We start from the raw sequence: 16,924 nt of genomic DNA, 5'->3' as shown, positions 1-16,924 counted from the left end.
TTTGCATCTGGTATTCTCACTCATGCATTAATAGATTCAGGTGCCACGCATTCATTTGCATCATTGACATATGTAAAAAGGTTGGGTGGATCGTGTGAAAAATTGTCAGAAGTTTTTAGTACAATGTTACCATCTGGAGAGATTCTGTATTCTACTCATTGGTTGAGGGGGGTTCCTATTTGCATTGATGGTAGGGAATTATATGCTGATCTAATAATGTTAGAGATGGCCGATTATGAGGTGATTTTGGGTATGGATTGGCTTTCAAAGTATAATGCCACTATTGATTGTAGAAGGAAAACAGTGATATTTAAGCCTTCGGAGGAAGATGAGTTTATGTTTACTGGAGCGACATCGAAAGGTTGCATTCCATTAATTTCTGCTATGAAGGCCAGGCGACTGTTGGAAAGTGGATGTGTGGGTTATCTCGCCAGTGTGGTTGACACGTATAAGGAGCAAAAGTTAAAACCGGAAGATGTACCGGTAGTTAGAGATTTCTTAGAAGTATTTCCAGAAGATTTACCGGGATTGCCTCCAGACAGAGAAATTGAATTTGTGATTGAACTACTTCCTGGTACAGCCCCTGTGTCCAAGGCACCTTATAGAATGGCACCAGCAGAACTAAAGGAATTAAAGATACAGTTGCAAGAACTCCTGGATAAAAAGTTTATCAGGCCTAGTTTTTCACCATGGGGAGCTCCGGTGCTATTTGTGAAGAAAAAGGATGGGACGATGCGAATGTGTATTGATTATAGAGAATTGAACAAGTTGACAATCAAGAATAAGTATCCACTTCCTAGAATTGATGATCTTTTTGATCAATTACAAGGAAGAGGAGTGTTTTCAAAGATTGATTTGAGATCTGGGTATCATCAATTAAAGATTAGAGAAGAGGATGTACCAAAGACCGCATTTCGAACTCGGTATGGCCATTATGAGTTCCTTGTGATGCCATTTGGATTAACTAATGCTCCAGCTGCATTCATGGACTTGATGAACAGGGTGTTTAAGGACTACCTTGATAAGTTTGTAATAGTGTTTATTGATGATATCTTGGTGTATTCTCGATCCCAAGAAGAACATGAGGAACATTTGAGGTTGACGTTGGAGAAATTAAAAGAAAAACAACTCTATGCCAAATTTAAGAAATGTGAATTTTGGCTAGAGAAGGTGGCATTTTTGGGCCATATAGTCTCAAAAGATGGTATTGCGGTGGATCCATCAAAGATTGAAGCTGTTAGTAAGTGGAATAGACCAACAAATGTTTCAGAAGTAAGGAGTTTTCTGGGATTAGCAGGCTATTACCGAAGATTTGTTGAAGGATTTTCCAAGATAGCAATGCCATTGACACAACTCACGAGGAAGAATCATAAGTTTGAATGGACTGAAGCTTGTGAGAAAAGTTTTCAAGATTTGAAGCAAAGATTGGTTTCTGCTCCAGTACTTACTATTCCATCTGGATCAGGAGGACTTGTGATTTATAGTGACGCTTCAAAGCAAGGTTTAGGGTGTGTGTTGATGCAGAATGGCAAAGTCATAGCTTATGCTTCTAGACAATTGAAGGACTATGAACAGAAGTATCCAACACATGATCTGGAGTTGGCAGCAGTTGTTTTTGCACTAAAGATTTGGAGACATTATCTGTATGGTGAGAAGTGCGAAATATATACCGATCATAAAAGTCTCAAGTATTTCTTCACTCAGAAGGAATTAAATATGAGACAAAGGAGATGGTTGGAGCTAGTGAAGGATTATGACTGTCAAATACTTTATCATCCTGGAAAAGCAAATGTAGTTGCAGACGCACTGAGTAGAAAGTCTCATGGTAATGTGTCATTTTTGAGGAAACTGACAAGACCACTTCAGGAGGACATGTGCAGAGCGGAGATTGAGGTGATCACAGGAAGATTATCAGTGATGACTATTCAGTCTACCTTGTTAGAGAGAATCAAACAAGGTCAATGTGAGGATCCTTACTTGGTGGAACAAAAAGGTGAATTGGAAAGTGGGAAGGTCAATGAGTTTAGTGTGTCATGTAATGGGATGCTAAAGTTCAAGGAAAGAGTTTGTGTCCCTAATAATGAGGAGTTGAAGAGAGAAATCCTTACCGAAGCTCACAATACCTTGTATTCAGTACATCCGGGGACGACCAAGATGTTTAATGACTTGAAAAGACACTACTGGTGGCCCAACATGAGAAAGGATGTGGTCGAGTTTGTAGCCAAGTGTTTAACCTGTCAACAAGTGAAAGCTGAACATCAGAAACCTGCTGGTTTACTACAACCAATACGGATACCAGAGTGGAAATGGGAAGAGATTACTATGGATTTTGTAGTTGGATTGCCAAAGACTTCTAAACAACATGATGCTATCTGGGTTATAGTAGACCGATATACCAAATCAGCACACTTTCTTCCGGTACGCATGACTTATACTATGGATCAGTGGGCTGAATTATATGTTCAAGAGGTTGTTAGACTTCATGGAGTGCCAGTATCTATAATTTCAGACCGGGATGCTCGATTTACTTCATTGTTTTGGGAAAGTTTGCAGAGAGCATTGGGCACAAAATTGAAGTTTACTACGGCATATCACCCCCAATCTGATGGACAATCTGAAAGGACCATTCAAACTCTTGAAGATATGCTTCGAGCTTGTGTCCTAGATTTTCAAGGATCATGGGAGAAGTATTTGTGTCTGATAGAGTTTTCTTATAACAATAGCTTTCATGCAACGATTGGTGTAGCACCGTATGAAATGTTATATGGCAGAAAATGCAGATCACCAATTCATTGGGATGAAATGGGAGAAAGAAAGTATCTTGGTCCAGATCTGGTCAGAAGGACAACTGAAGCAGTGGAGAAGATAAGAAAAAGAATGTTAACTGCTCAGAGTAGGCAAAAGAGTTACGCTGATCGAAAGCGAAGAGATGTGGAGTTCAACATTGGGGACAAGGTATTTCTGAAAATTGCCCCTATGAAAGGAGCAATGAGGTTTGGAAAGAAAGGGAAGTTAAGCCCAAGATTTATTGGACCTTTTGAAGTATTGGAAAAGGTGGGAAAGGTAGCCTATAGACTGGCATTACCGCCATCACTGTCAAATGTCCACGATGTTTTTCATGTCTCATTATTGAGAAAATACGTGCCAGATCCTTCACATGTGCTAAACTACGAGCCAATAGAAGTTGAACAAGACCTAACATATGAAGAAAAACCAGTGAAAATTCTTGACAGAAAAGAGAAAGAGTTGAGAAATAAGAAGATTTCACTGGTTAAGGTCTTGTGGAGAAGTTCAAACATTGAGGAAATGACATGGGAACGGGAAGATGAAATGAGATCTAAATACCCAGAGCTATTTGGGTAAGAGAAATTTCGAGGACGAAATTTTTATAAGGTGTAGAGGATTGTAGCACCCACATTATTTTGATATATATAGCCAATAATCACATGATTGCATTGCATTACATATCATACAATATGTATAATTTGAGCATATGCATATTCTTATAAGTGTTTTCATGTATAAGTATAAAAGTTGTGTATGTGATGTCTATATGTATGCTCAATATTATTAACCTTGTGGCATTTGAGTTGTCTTTTATGGGTGTTTGATGTGCTCAAGATATAAGAAAGTATGAAAAATATGGACAAGGCATGGAATTAAGTGTTGAAAGTGAGATATAGAAGGCAAAATAGGTTAAGTAGTGGAAAATAGTACAATGTCGATTACTAGTATTTCGGTGTAAAATTGAGTATTTATGGATTTACCAAATGTAATCGAGGTAGGATTAAGGTCTCATTGATGATGTAAAAATGGTTTTAGAACCATTAGATCAATTCTTGATGGGAGGTATACATAATCAGTGGTATGGATGCAAAGTCAAAACGAGCTTAGCATAAGTGCGCTACGCTCGATCGGGTAAGCATAACTATTGGGTATGAAGTCATATGGACCTAAGGTTTGGTGTGAGTGTTTTACACATAAGGATAATAGGCCTAGCAGATGATTAAGTCGAAATTATTGAAGTGATAAGGTTTTCATAAGTCAAAAGGTGAAATGATGAGATGAAAGGTGTCAACTTTTGACAATAAGGCTAAATCATTGAAAATAAGGAATTTTCATCAAACCTTATCACTTTGCACGACCATTATTCTGAAAAACAGAGAGAAAAGAAAACCAAAAACCATTTCTTGGCTGGTTTGAAGAAATTCTAAGGAGATCCAAGTGAAAGCAAAGCCAAAGAAGTAGATTAAGCTTAGTTCTAGCCTTTTTATGGTAAGTTCTTGTACTTGGAAGTTAAACTATGTTTTTGAATTTTTCTGAGAACTTATATATGGTGTTTTATCATTTTTAAGATATTTCTTGGGGTTTCCAAGTGGTTTGAGGTTTAGAAAAGCTTGAAGAGATTGTTTTCGCCGAAAAGTTGCTCGGTAAGTGAAATTTTGTGTTTTATGAGGTTTTTGGGGTTCTTGGAGTACAAGATGATTTTTGGTTATTTGATTGAGTTTATAAGAGAGTATATATGTTTATAAATGTTTGAATATATGTGGAGACTCATTTAATTTGGGTGATGATCTAGGAGATAAGAATTTTATCAAAATCGGTATATGATAACTTTATGATGAATCATGTTGGTATTTGGGATATATGGTTATGGCAGGTTAATTGATGTTGATTATTGGTGTATTTTGATATTTGAGGATAGCTAAAATTAAGGGGAAACTCTGTCAAAATTTCCCCAAATGTCTAAGATAAATCTAATGCTCGATCTAGGTGGTTTAAGGCATTTTAGGCATGTTTTGGGTATGAAATTTGATATGAAGTCTTATGGGTATTTTTTAAATGAGAGTTCAATGTATTACTGCCATCATTATGATGAGAAATCCATGCTATTGTCAGGATAAGCACATCAATACCTAAGACATCACTTGTTACACGGTGAAATATATTGTGGACAAAAGGTAAGTAAAGTACTCAACTGCAACACAAGAATTATGTGTTATGTGAAAGTATGCATTATATGAATATTTTGTGAGTAAGTGGTATTAACATACAGTGACACTTCATCATAAATTTGTATGCATGGCATAATAGTGATATGGTAAATTATTATATGATATAAGACCATGCATGATATTATGATGATTAATTATATAATGCCTTTGCAAGTTTTGTGCAACATAAAAGAAAGTTGTAATAAGAAGTTTAAGTTCAGTGCCACTGTTTTGAAAAGGCAAATGAAAGTGTTAATAAGTGTAAACGGATGCCTATAGTAGGCTTATAGTGGCTGCCCAATAATTTGGGCTAGGTTTAGTGAACCAATTATATTGTTTGCCATATTTCCGTTTTTATTCTCCTCCATATGAGTTATTGTTATATGTATTGACACCACAGTGTGTGGCCGCCTTAACTCTTGAGCCTGACGGGGCAACGATGGAATAAGGTTTTTAATGTGCCCTACTGTGGTGAAGGCTAGCCGGAGGAGAACCCATGGGATTTTGTATTATATGTGTAACAAGCCCTGCAGGCATTGACCAATTCAAACAGTGTGCACAATATTAAGGGGCCCAAAATTTAAAAAGAAGTTGTATATGTCCATTGATATTGGGTAATCATTAGCATTGCATGCATTACTTTGCTTACTGAGCTTTAGGCTCACAGTTGTCTTGTGTTGCAGGTAGAGAAAGAAATATGTGAATGATATGAGGAGAACTGAAGCATGGTCCTGACCCTGATTTGTACATATGAACACATCGACCTTTTTGTGGGTTATTTCAGTTATCAGTGAGATGTTTGTAATAAAGTGTGAAGTTATGTTTTGAAAATAAATTGGGTTATTTAATACTTATGTATAATATGTTTGAGACACACTTTATGTTTAATGTAAATAATGTGAAATAAGTTTTCAAGTTTTAAAAAAAAAAAAAAAAAAAATGTCCAGACTTCCGCAGAAATAAATTATGATATAGTTTTAAAACATAACACCTCAAATATGGTTTTTAACTAAAATAAGTGAGGGTGTTACAAAAACAGCCAATTGATGATGGAGTCTCTATACTCGATAGAAGAAAAACAAGAGAAAGCCCAACTCCGAGTAGCTGCGTACCAGCAAAAAGTCGCCCGGTACTTTAATTAAAAAGTGAAAGAAAGAAAATTCAACGTCGGAGATCTAGTGCTACGACGAGTTTTCTTGAACACCCGCGACCCCACTGCTGGAGTACTCGGACCAAATTGGGAAGGACCGTACTAGATCGAAGAAGTCCTTCACCCGGGCACATATAAACTTGCACGCTTAAATGGAGATCTCGTTCCACGTTACTGGAATGGAGAACACCTGCGCAAGTACTACCAATGAACAGTCCTTCTTAAAGGACTGGCTTGTATTAATTCTTACTTTTTACAAGTTTCAAAAAAGGGTTAGCCGCGTTTTATGGCTAATTTCTTATAAGTGTAAGATCTTTTTTAAGATCCCTCGTACAGACATGTTTAGTCCATTTTAATACGAGATTATAAGGGACTGTGCGTAGCCAGTCATTCTTGCCAACCTTTGTAAATTTATTTTTACAAGTATTTGTTCATTACGTGTGTTGTTTTGCTGTATTACAAGTTGTAATGACCCAACTACTCTAGACTTTTGGACCATTAACGAAAACTATACATACTAATCTTTAATAAAACTTACATGTGAAAATACCATAACTTTATTAAGAAACTTGTAAAAATAAGAGTTAAACTTACATAAAATTTAGGTTAGGATATGGGATCCCATTGTTTGAAAAACAAAACAAAATATAATTTAAAATAAAAAGGGATTACATAACAAGTGCGGAAAAATACATGTAAAACCATAAAATCAAAACTACATCCTCGAATCGAAACGCTCGGCTCTTGAATCCATTCCGCCTCAATACACATTCTCCAAGCTTCCAAGAACCTTTCCCGCCACTAAGACTATTTTCCTGCACATATAAACAAAAAGGAATGAGCCTAATGCCCAGCAAGGAAAATCTAACACATAGTTCATATACATAAATTTTATAAGAAACATAAAAACATAACATAACACTTATATCATACACATACTATAATGGCCATTATTACTTGGGGTCCCATAGACTAAACAAGTCATATGCCCATTAGATTAGTGGGGTCCTACTAGCTAAGCAGGTCATATGCCCATAATCCATTTGGGGCTTGTTAGTCATATGGGTCATATGCCCAAGCCTACAAACATACATAACATAACATAACATATTTCATAACATGAAAACATAAGATAACATATAACAAGCATATAACATATAAATTCTATCCTATTTTCCTTACCAAAATTACCGGGATATGAGGACAGAGTTGGGACTTTAGAACACTCCTAAAAACCATTTATGAAAGGGTGAGTCTAATGAAGAAAAAGAAATGAAAGAGATGAAGGAACTATACTATTAAAATATACTTACCAAAACCTTTTGCTCAAGAACTTAGATTTCCTAACCAAAATAAGAATAAGGTTAGAATGAGTAGAAGACTATAAGGAATTTTAAAGAAAAAGTACAGAAATGAACTAGAGTTTGGGATACCTTGAAGACTTATAAGACCGATCTAAACCTTGAACCGAAATGCTATAAAATCTTACTTCCCAAGGGTTTGATAAGCTTATGATGATCAAGCTTATGATTCCAAACCCAAGTGTTTACACTCTCACACTCACCTAGCAACTTGCAACCTCTGAACTTAGAGTAAAAGATGACTAATGGCTGGGTACTAGGTCCTATTTATAGAGTTTAGGAATGAAAATATCTCATTTAACTTGAATAAAAATAATGGCTTTTTAAGTGAAAATAATTTGAATTATCGTTCAGCAGAGGCTGAAGACTCGTTCAAAAAGATGTTGGACTTATGAAGAGGTTGAAGGGTTGAATGGGAAACGATTTTGAAAACATTCAAAATAGGCTGAGAGGGGCGATATATCGCCCCCTGTAGGCGATATATCGCCTGGGCCAGTATGCCCGAGGCAGTCGTGCATCGTTTCTTGTTTTTCGTATCTTCATGCTGCGATATATCGCCCCCTATAGCTGCGATATATCGGCATACGCTGATTATTTAAACACAAAATTACACATTTTTAGCTTAATTTGAATTGAGTAAACAACCTTGACTAAGCCCTCAAACGTTTTCAAAGTTGCTGACTGACCTTAGAGCATTCAAACTTTACCTTTAATAAATTTAATCCTCCAAATACTTAATCATTAATCACCCATACATAACATGTGCTTAAAATCCTATTGGTTCTTATCTAAACCTTATAGTATAATAAATATTGTCCTCAATATCAGTCATATTAATCAAACCTTAGGTTAAAATTAATATTCTTAAACTATAGGTTAAACTTAGAAAATCTACAAGTACTACTACGAGTGTCCAAATAAATCCCGGTCTGAACCAAAAATCCACAGTCATAAAGATAATACTATAATTACTATAATACTACTATCTAACTAGCTAAGTAAAGTTCTTGGACTCTACAATTCTCCCCTACTAAAAAGAATTTCGTCCTCGAAATTTACTTACCAAATAATTCTGGATACCGGCCTTGCATGTCCTCCTCCAACTCCCACGTTGCCTCTCGTTTAGAAATATTACTCCATAGGACTTTGACTATAGGAAAGCTCTTGGACCGTAACTGCTTCATCCCCCTATCTAGGATGCTAACCGGTCGTTCCTCGTAACTTAAGTCTTTCTGGAGTGCTATTGTATCGTACTTGAGGACGTGAGATGGATCTGACACATATTTGCATAACATCGAGATGTGGAACACATTGTGACTATCGGCTAGTGTTGGCGGTAGGGCTAGTCTATACGCAACTGGTCCCACTTTGTCCAATATCTCAAAAGGACCTATGAATCGGGGACTAAGCTTGCCTTTCCTCCCAAACCGCTTTACACCTTTCATAGGAGATATCTTCAGGAAGACTTGATCTCCAACTTGGAATTCCACATCGCGTCGTTTGGCATCCGCATAGCTTTTCTGACGGCTTTGAGCAGCAAGCATACGTTGTCTAATAAGCGCTACTGCTTCTTGAGCTTGTCTAATAGCTTCGGGGCCTAGAAGCTGCCGTTCTCCTACCTCGTCCCAGTGCAATGGTGATCGACACTGTAACGCCCTTAGAGCCGTTACCAAGTGTGTTTAAAATCGTGCTCTCAACTCGCTAATCGAGGTTTTAATTCAAACCGTGTAACTAAGCCATAATTAAAAGAAAAACATTAGAGAAAGTAGTTTTTCATAGCAAATAATAAAAGTTTACACCCGGGATCCCAAAACATGGTTTAGAAAATATTTACAACACAAAACTGATCTGAGTCGAAAAAACGACAAAATCTAAGTTCATTTACAAGCATCTCCCAAAATCCCCTAGCTGTGGCAGCCAGGCTGGACGGACATGTACACGCCGCCTCACGCCAGCTGTACTCATGGTTGGTTGATCTTCTTTTTACCCTTACCTGCACCACAGAGCATCTGTGAGCCGAAGCCCAGCAAGAAAAGCCATAACAGATAACATATGCAATACACAAGTCAAACATATAAACAGGCCACCAATGGCTAAACGTATACGGCCTAGCCGTCCCAGGCATTTACCAAGCCTTGGGTTCGCGGACCACGCCATAAGGATATCCCAGGGATCCTGTTAGGGACTCGCCCTGGCAGCTCGCACCCCACGTGCTCGACGCTGCTCCTGGCCCTTTGCCGTTCTCGGCCTTGCACTCAATGTGCCTGATGCCGTTCCCGGCCCCACGCCGTTCCCGGCTCTCGCCGATCTCACACATAATATCATACATGATATAATAACAGATACATAATTCAAGTATAAACAGATTAAGAGCTACGCTATGTAATTTTAGCATATAGGGCTCGACCCTGCATTTCATTTCCATTCAGCACATTGGGCTCAGCCCTGCACACAAGCTCTACGGAAACAGGGGTTTTCTTACCTGAGTTCCGAGCTTCCTGAGCACCGATGCCCCGAGCACAGTCCGCTAACGTGAGCCTTGCCGAAATCCTAGTCACAACACATAACAATATCCGTCCATCAAATGCTAACCCAATAAATAACTTTGAGCCATGATCCTAACCTCCGGAACCTTGAATTCTATCAATCCGGGTGATAAAATCCATCCCGAGCCTTACCCCTTGAGTTCCCGAGCCTAAAATACCTTAAAAACCCAAACTGACACTAAGGGCCGCGGCCCCACCCACTAGAGCCGCGACTAGCCTCAAAACAGAGGCTAGCTCTCCACTGACCCCCACACGGGCCGCGGTGCGCCCACTAGGCGCCGCGGCGCGCATGAATTCTCTCGGCCTCCCATGGCCGCGCGCGCACGTGGGCCGCGGCACACCCTTCCTAGGGCCGCAGCACTCCACAGCGAACCCAGATTTCTACACCAGTTTTCCATCCTTTCTTCAAGCCAATTCCCACCAAAACCAAGTTAACAATCCTAGCTAATAACACCATCATTCCAGCTCAATTTCAACACCAAAACCCAACAGAAATCTACTCCAAATTACAACTAGAACACCCAAAAACAGCCTAGATTCTACCCACATGCAAAGCTTGAAACACAGCTGAAACTTGAACATAACTTCCATGGAAAAGCTTACCTTTTGCTAAATTTTAACCCCTGATGTTGAACCTTAATCCTCAAACCTTAAGCTTCTAAGTTAACACAGCTGAATCCCTTGCTTATGCTAGCTTGCACCAAGAATTCCCTTTGAGTTTCCTCTTGAGTTTTGCCTTAGAGAGTGAGAGAGAGAGGAAAGCAAAAGCTATCTTCAGTTCTAGGAAAGTGTGGGTCGGTTTCTCAAGGTTTCTAAACAGTCCCCCCTTTTTGTTTTATTTAACTTAAGTCTAATGGGTTACCTCAAGGCTCGGGGTACCAAAACGTCCCCGAGGGCAAAAATGGTAAATTCCCCAAATATTCCCGCCTAGACATTCTATCCTCAAATATATCTACAAATATTTATTTTCATGTCCCAATAACCCCATAACTTATCTACCACCCAGATTACCCCTCGACTCGCCCCGAGTCCGAATCTCAACCCCTTTGTGACTCTCTGGCTAATCGCTCCCCAGGACTGTCTCGGATCGTGCTGTACAGACATATCACACATATACAACATATATCTCATTTATCACATTTATGCCCCTAATATCCAAACGGGGCCCACATGCACATTTAACTCAATTAAACATGCATCATAATCATATATACACATAAATTCACATATAAGCATATTAAACCACTTATTGCCCTCCAGGCACACTAATCAAGGCCCTAAGCCTGATTAGCAAATTCGGGTCGTTACAACTATCCCCTCCTTACAGAAATTTCATCCTCGAAATTACCTGAACAACTCGGGGTACCGCTCCCTCATCTATGACTCAAGTTCCCACGTCGCCTCCTCAACCTTGCTGTTTCTCCACAGCACTTTCACTAAGGCGATGGTTTTGCTCCTCAAGACCTTATCTTTTCGGTCAAGAATCTCAACTGGCTTTTCTTCATAGGATAAATCTTGATCAAGCTCCAAGTTCTCAAAACTTAAGACATGTGTTGAATCTGACATATACTTCCGGAGCATAGATATATGGAATACATCATGAACCCCCGATAAAGATGGAGGCATCGCTAATCTGTAAGCTACCTCTCCAACTCGTTCCAGAATCTCAAAGGGGCCGACAAACCTGGGGCTCAACTTACCCCGAACACCAAACCGTTTCACACCCCTCATGGGTGAAACCCTAAGGAACACATGATCACCTACCTGAAACTCCACGCTCCTGCGTCTCAGGTCTAAATAACTTTTCTGTCGACTCTGGGAGGCGAGCATACGCGCTCTAATCTTATCAACTGCCTCATTGGTCCTTTGAACCATCTCTGGACCCAAATACCTTCTCTCACCTGTCTCATCCCAATGAATAGGTGATCGACATTTCCTTCCATAAAGCATCTCGTATGGAGCCACACCAATGGTCGCCTGATAACTGTTGTTGTACGAGAATTCGATCAAAGGAAGATACCTACTCCATGATCCCCCAAAGTCAAGCACATAGGCCCGCAGAAAATCCTCCAATATCTGAATCGTTCTCTCAGACTGCCCATCCGTCTGAGGATGATAAGCGGTACTAAACCGTAACTGCGTGCCCATAGCCTTCTGCAAACTCTCCCAGAACTTGGAAGTGAAGGTTGGGTCTCTGTCCGACACTATCGACCTCGGAGTCCCATGAAGTCGAACAATCTCCCTCACATACAACTCAGCGTACTGTTCCACAGTATAAGTTGTCTTAACAGGAAAAAAGTGGGCGGACTTGGTATACCTATCCACAATTACCCACACAGAGTCATGCTGTCCCACAGTTCTCGGTAAACCAACCACGAAATCCATAGTAATATCTTCCCACTTCCATTCTGGGATCCCCAAAGGCTGCAATAACCCTGCTGGCCTCTGATGCTCAGCCTTAACTTGCTGACAAATTAAGCACTTAGCCACATAATCCACCACATCCCTCTTCATGCCCGACCACCAATATAACACTTTCAAGTCCTGGTACATCTTCGTCGTACCCGGGTGCAAAGAATAGGGAGTGGTATGCGATTCATCCAAGATCTCCCGCCGGAGATCAGAATCCATCGGAACACAGATCCGACCCTTATAGTTCAGTAATCCCATCTCTGAAATGGAGAAGTCCTTTGTCACTCCGACTAAAGCACTCTCCCTATGAACCCACAACAGAGAATCCTTCTCCTGTGCTTCCTTGATTCTCTCAAAGAGTGTAGACTGAAGAGTGATGTTGGCCAACTTTCCAACCACCAACTCTATACCCGCTCTGGTCATCTCCTCAGCTAACTTATCAGATATCTGCCTCGAGCTAAACAACTGTCCTGGGCCCTTCCGACTCAATGCATCTGCCACAACATTAGCCTTCCCAGGATAGTAAAGGATATCACAATCATAATCCTTAATCAACTCCAGCCACCGCCTCTAGCGCATATTCAAGTCCTACTGGGTAAAGAAATACTTTAAGCTCTTATGGTCGGTGTATATCTCACACTTCTCACCATAAAGATAATGCCTCCAAATCTTAAGTGCAAACACCACTGCTGCAAACTCTAGGTCATGTGTAGGATACCTCTACTCATACTCCTTTAACTGTCTCGATGCATAGGCTATCACCTTGCCAGTTTGCATCAACACACACCCCAAACCCTACCTGGATGCATCACAGTGGACCACAAACTTTTCATTCTCTGTCTGCAAGCTAAGTACTGGCGCAGTAATCAATCTCCGCTTAAGTTCCTTAAAACTGTTCTCACATCTGTCCGTCCAGACATACCTGGTCTTTTTCTTTGTCAACTCTGTCAATGGCGTAGCTATTCTGGAGAACCCCTCGACAAATCGCCGATAGTACCCTGCCAAACCCAGAAAGCTTCTCACCTCAGGAACATTGCTCGGTCTAGGCCAATCTCTGACTGCCTCAATCTTGCTTGGGTCAACCAGAATTCCCTCCTTACTGACAATGTGGCCCAGAAATGTAACTTGTGGCAACCAAAACTCACACTTACTGAACTTAGCATACAACTTATGCTCCCTCAACCGATGTAGTACCAATCCCAGATGCTGCTCATGCTCCATCTCTGACTGAGCGTAGACCAAGATATCGTCAATGAATACGATCACAAACTTGTCCAAATAGTCCTTGAAAACCCTATTCATCATGTCCATAAAAGATGCTGGGGAATTGGTCAACCCAAAGGACATAACCAGGAATTCATAGTGTCCATACCTCGTTCGGAAAGCGGTCTTTGGTATGTCCTCCTCTTTAATCCTTAATTGATGGTATCCTGATCGAAGATCTATCTTGGAAAACACTATTCTCCCCTGTAGCTGATCAAACAAGTCATCGATCCTATGCAATGGATACTTATTCTTAATAGTTAACTTGTTCAGCTCTCTGTAATCAATACACATCCTGAGGGACCCATCCTTCTTCTTAACGAACAACACTGGAGCACCCCATGGCGAGAAACTCGGTCTAATGAACCCCAAATCAAGTAACTCCTGCAACTGAATCTTCAACTCTTTTAATTCCGCCGGGGCCATTCTATAAGGTATCCTAGATACTGGCTCCGCTCCTGGTATCAATTCTATAACAAAGTCAATCTCCCTCTGAGGCGGCAACCCTGGCAAGTCCGCTGGAAACAACTCCGGAAACTCACACACCACCCTTGTCTCACCCAGTCCAACCGGCACCACCCTAGAAGTATCCACAACGCTTGCCAGGAATCCTATGCAACCTTCCTGCATCAGGTCCCTAGCCCGTAAGGCTGAAATCATTGGTACACGCGGTCCACTAACTGTCCCCACAAACACAAAGGGTACCTCCCCTTCTGGTTCAAAAGTCACCATTCTGCGCCTGCAGTCTATCGTTGCCCCATACTTGGATAGCCAGTCCATCCCCAAGATCATGTCAAAATCATCCATCTCTAGCTCAATCAAATCAACAAACAATTCCCTACCATCTACCTCCACTGGCAATGCCCTAATCCACTTCCTAGAGACTACCAATTCTCCTGTTGGCAACAAAGTCTGAAATCCCCTAGCATACACACCACTAAGTCTACAAAGCTGATTTATCACCCTAGCAGATACAAATGAATGGGTAGCCCCTGAATCAAACAATGCAGTATACAAAGAACCAGCACTAGAGATCTGACCTGTCACCACTGAGGGGCTAGCCTCTACCTCAGTTTGTGTCAAAGTGAATACCCTGGCAGGATCAAGACTGTCACTCTACTTCTGCTCCTCCTTCTTAACTTGAAGGCAATCCCTCTTCAAATGGCTGGCACTCCCACAAACAAAGAAGGCCTTGATCCTGCACTCACCCTGGTGTCGACGCCTGCACCGTGGACACATAGGGAAACTCCTCCAATTATCATTGCCACCCTGTCGGCCAGTGGTAGTACCTCGCACTCTCCTATCAGAACCAGAAGGAGTAAATGAATCTGGAACTCTCCTTTTCTGCTCACTGGGGCCACTGCCCCGACTGGACCCAACAAAAGGAGGCACCGTCCTCCTGGCATCAAGCCTAACAGCGCTGTCCTTCCATATTTGATCCTCAGCCATCTCTGCAGTAAGGGCCTTATCCACCGCTTGGCCATAAGTCGTAGTCGCTGGATCCAAGGTAATATTCACATCGCGAGCAATCATAACATTCAACCCCCGCACAAACCTATCCCTCCTGGCCGCATCTGTCGGCACTACATCTGGCGCAAACTTCGCCAATCTATCAAACTTTATAGCATAATCTGTTACTGTCGATCGATTCTGAGTCAGGTTGATAAACTCATCAACCTTCGCAGCTCGTACTGCCACACTGTAGTACTTCTCGTTAAAGACACTTTTAAACTCCTCCCATGTCATGACCGCAACATTCCTCCGCTAACTCACCTCATCCCACCAGATGCGAGCATCAGCCCTGAGCATATAGCTTGCACAAGCAACCCTTTCATGTCCTTCGACCCTCATAAAATCCAAGATCAAGGAAATCAGGTTCATCCACTGCTCCGCCAGCAGTGGGTCCGAACCACCCTCAAAGGTGAGAGGTTGTTGCTTCCTGAACCTTTCATACAAAGGTTCCAACCTATTCTCCAAAGTAGACTGAACAGGCACTGGCACTGCATCATGTTGCATTGGTAGCCCAGTAACCTGAGGCGGGGCCTGCTGCCTCATCTGTCGCAGCTCTTCCTCTGTTCTCTGCAGTCTGGCCTTCATTTTGGCCAATATCTGTTGCCAGTTTTGTGGGGCAGGTGGAGGGTCCTGACCCTGATTGTCATCCTCGACCCTACTGCCGCGGAGTCTAGCTGATTGACGAGGCATCTCAACAAATATGCCTGCAACCAACGACGCCGCTCATTAGGCATGATAACAACATCCAAAACCACCTCCCAGGAACATTAGTAAACCACACATAACAACTCATATAGCATATAACGCACAACGGGCCATGCCCTAACATCATGCATATGTTAACTAATTCATCATGCTTTATGCAAAATAAATAGACATACAGGGCATTTAAACACATATTCAGACATACCAACCAATCTTACCAACCAACCCTGAGTTAAGCCTGTTACTGACTGCATGTGTACATGTTCAGTCAATCTCCAGAACCAATATCCTTGGCTCACTCTGATACCAAGTTGTGACGCCCCACATCACTATGGCTGCTTTCTGGAATGATGACTAACCCTACAAACCAAGACAAGTCTTTCCAGCGTGCTTTGTCCTCACTCGCACACTTCCTGGGAAAACTTCCCAGGAGGTCACCCATCCCTAGATTACTCCAGGCCAAGCACGCTTAACCATGGAGTTCTCAAGTGATGGGCTACCGAAAAGAAGATGCACCTTCCTGATATAGGTAGTACCTATCAATCCATTTAAGCCCTCTTCAACTGTGTAGTCCCATACCTACATAGTCTTAGAATCATTACACTTGACCTTCCCCAGGCGGTGTGGGATTGCACAGCTTACCCGGTCTTTCCCCTTACGGATCACGGGATTCTGACTGTCACAGTTACATTGAAGGAACTGCTGATGTCAAGCGTTCTAGGCTTGTTATGCTCACAACAAAATTTGAAAATGAAACCCTCACTGAATTTTATGAGAAGTTGTCAGATATTGCTAACGAATATTTTGCTCTTGGTGAAAAACTCGAAGAGAATGTTTTGGTTCGAAAAATTGTTAGAGTTCTCCCTGACAGGTTTCAGACAAAGCTAACTGCAATTGAAGAAGCAAAACATCTGGACAAAATAAAAGTAGAGGAACTGATGGGTTCACTTCGAACTTTTGAACTAAACCAACAAATTAGAC

The sequence above is a fragment of the Humulus lupulus genome, chromosome 1 (genome assembly GCF_963169125.1).
Source record: "Humulus lupulus chromosome 1, drHumLupu1.1, whole genome shotgun sequence".
Lineage (NCBI taxonomy): Eukaryota > Viridiplantae > Streptophyta > Magnoliopsida > Rosales > Cannabaceae > Humulus > Humulus lupulus.
The sequence above is the reverse complement of the archived record's forward strand: the minus strand, read 5'-3'. Positions refer to the sequence as shown.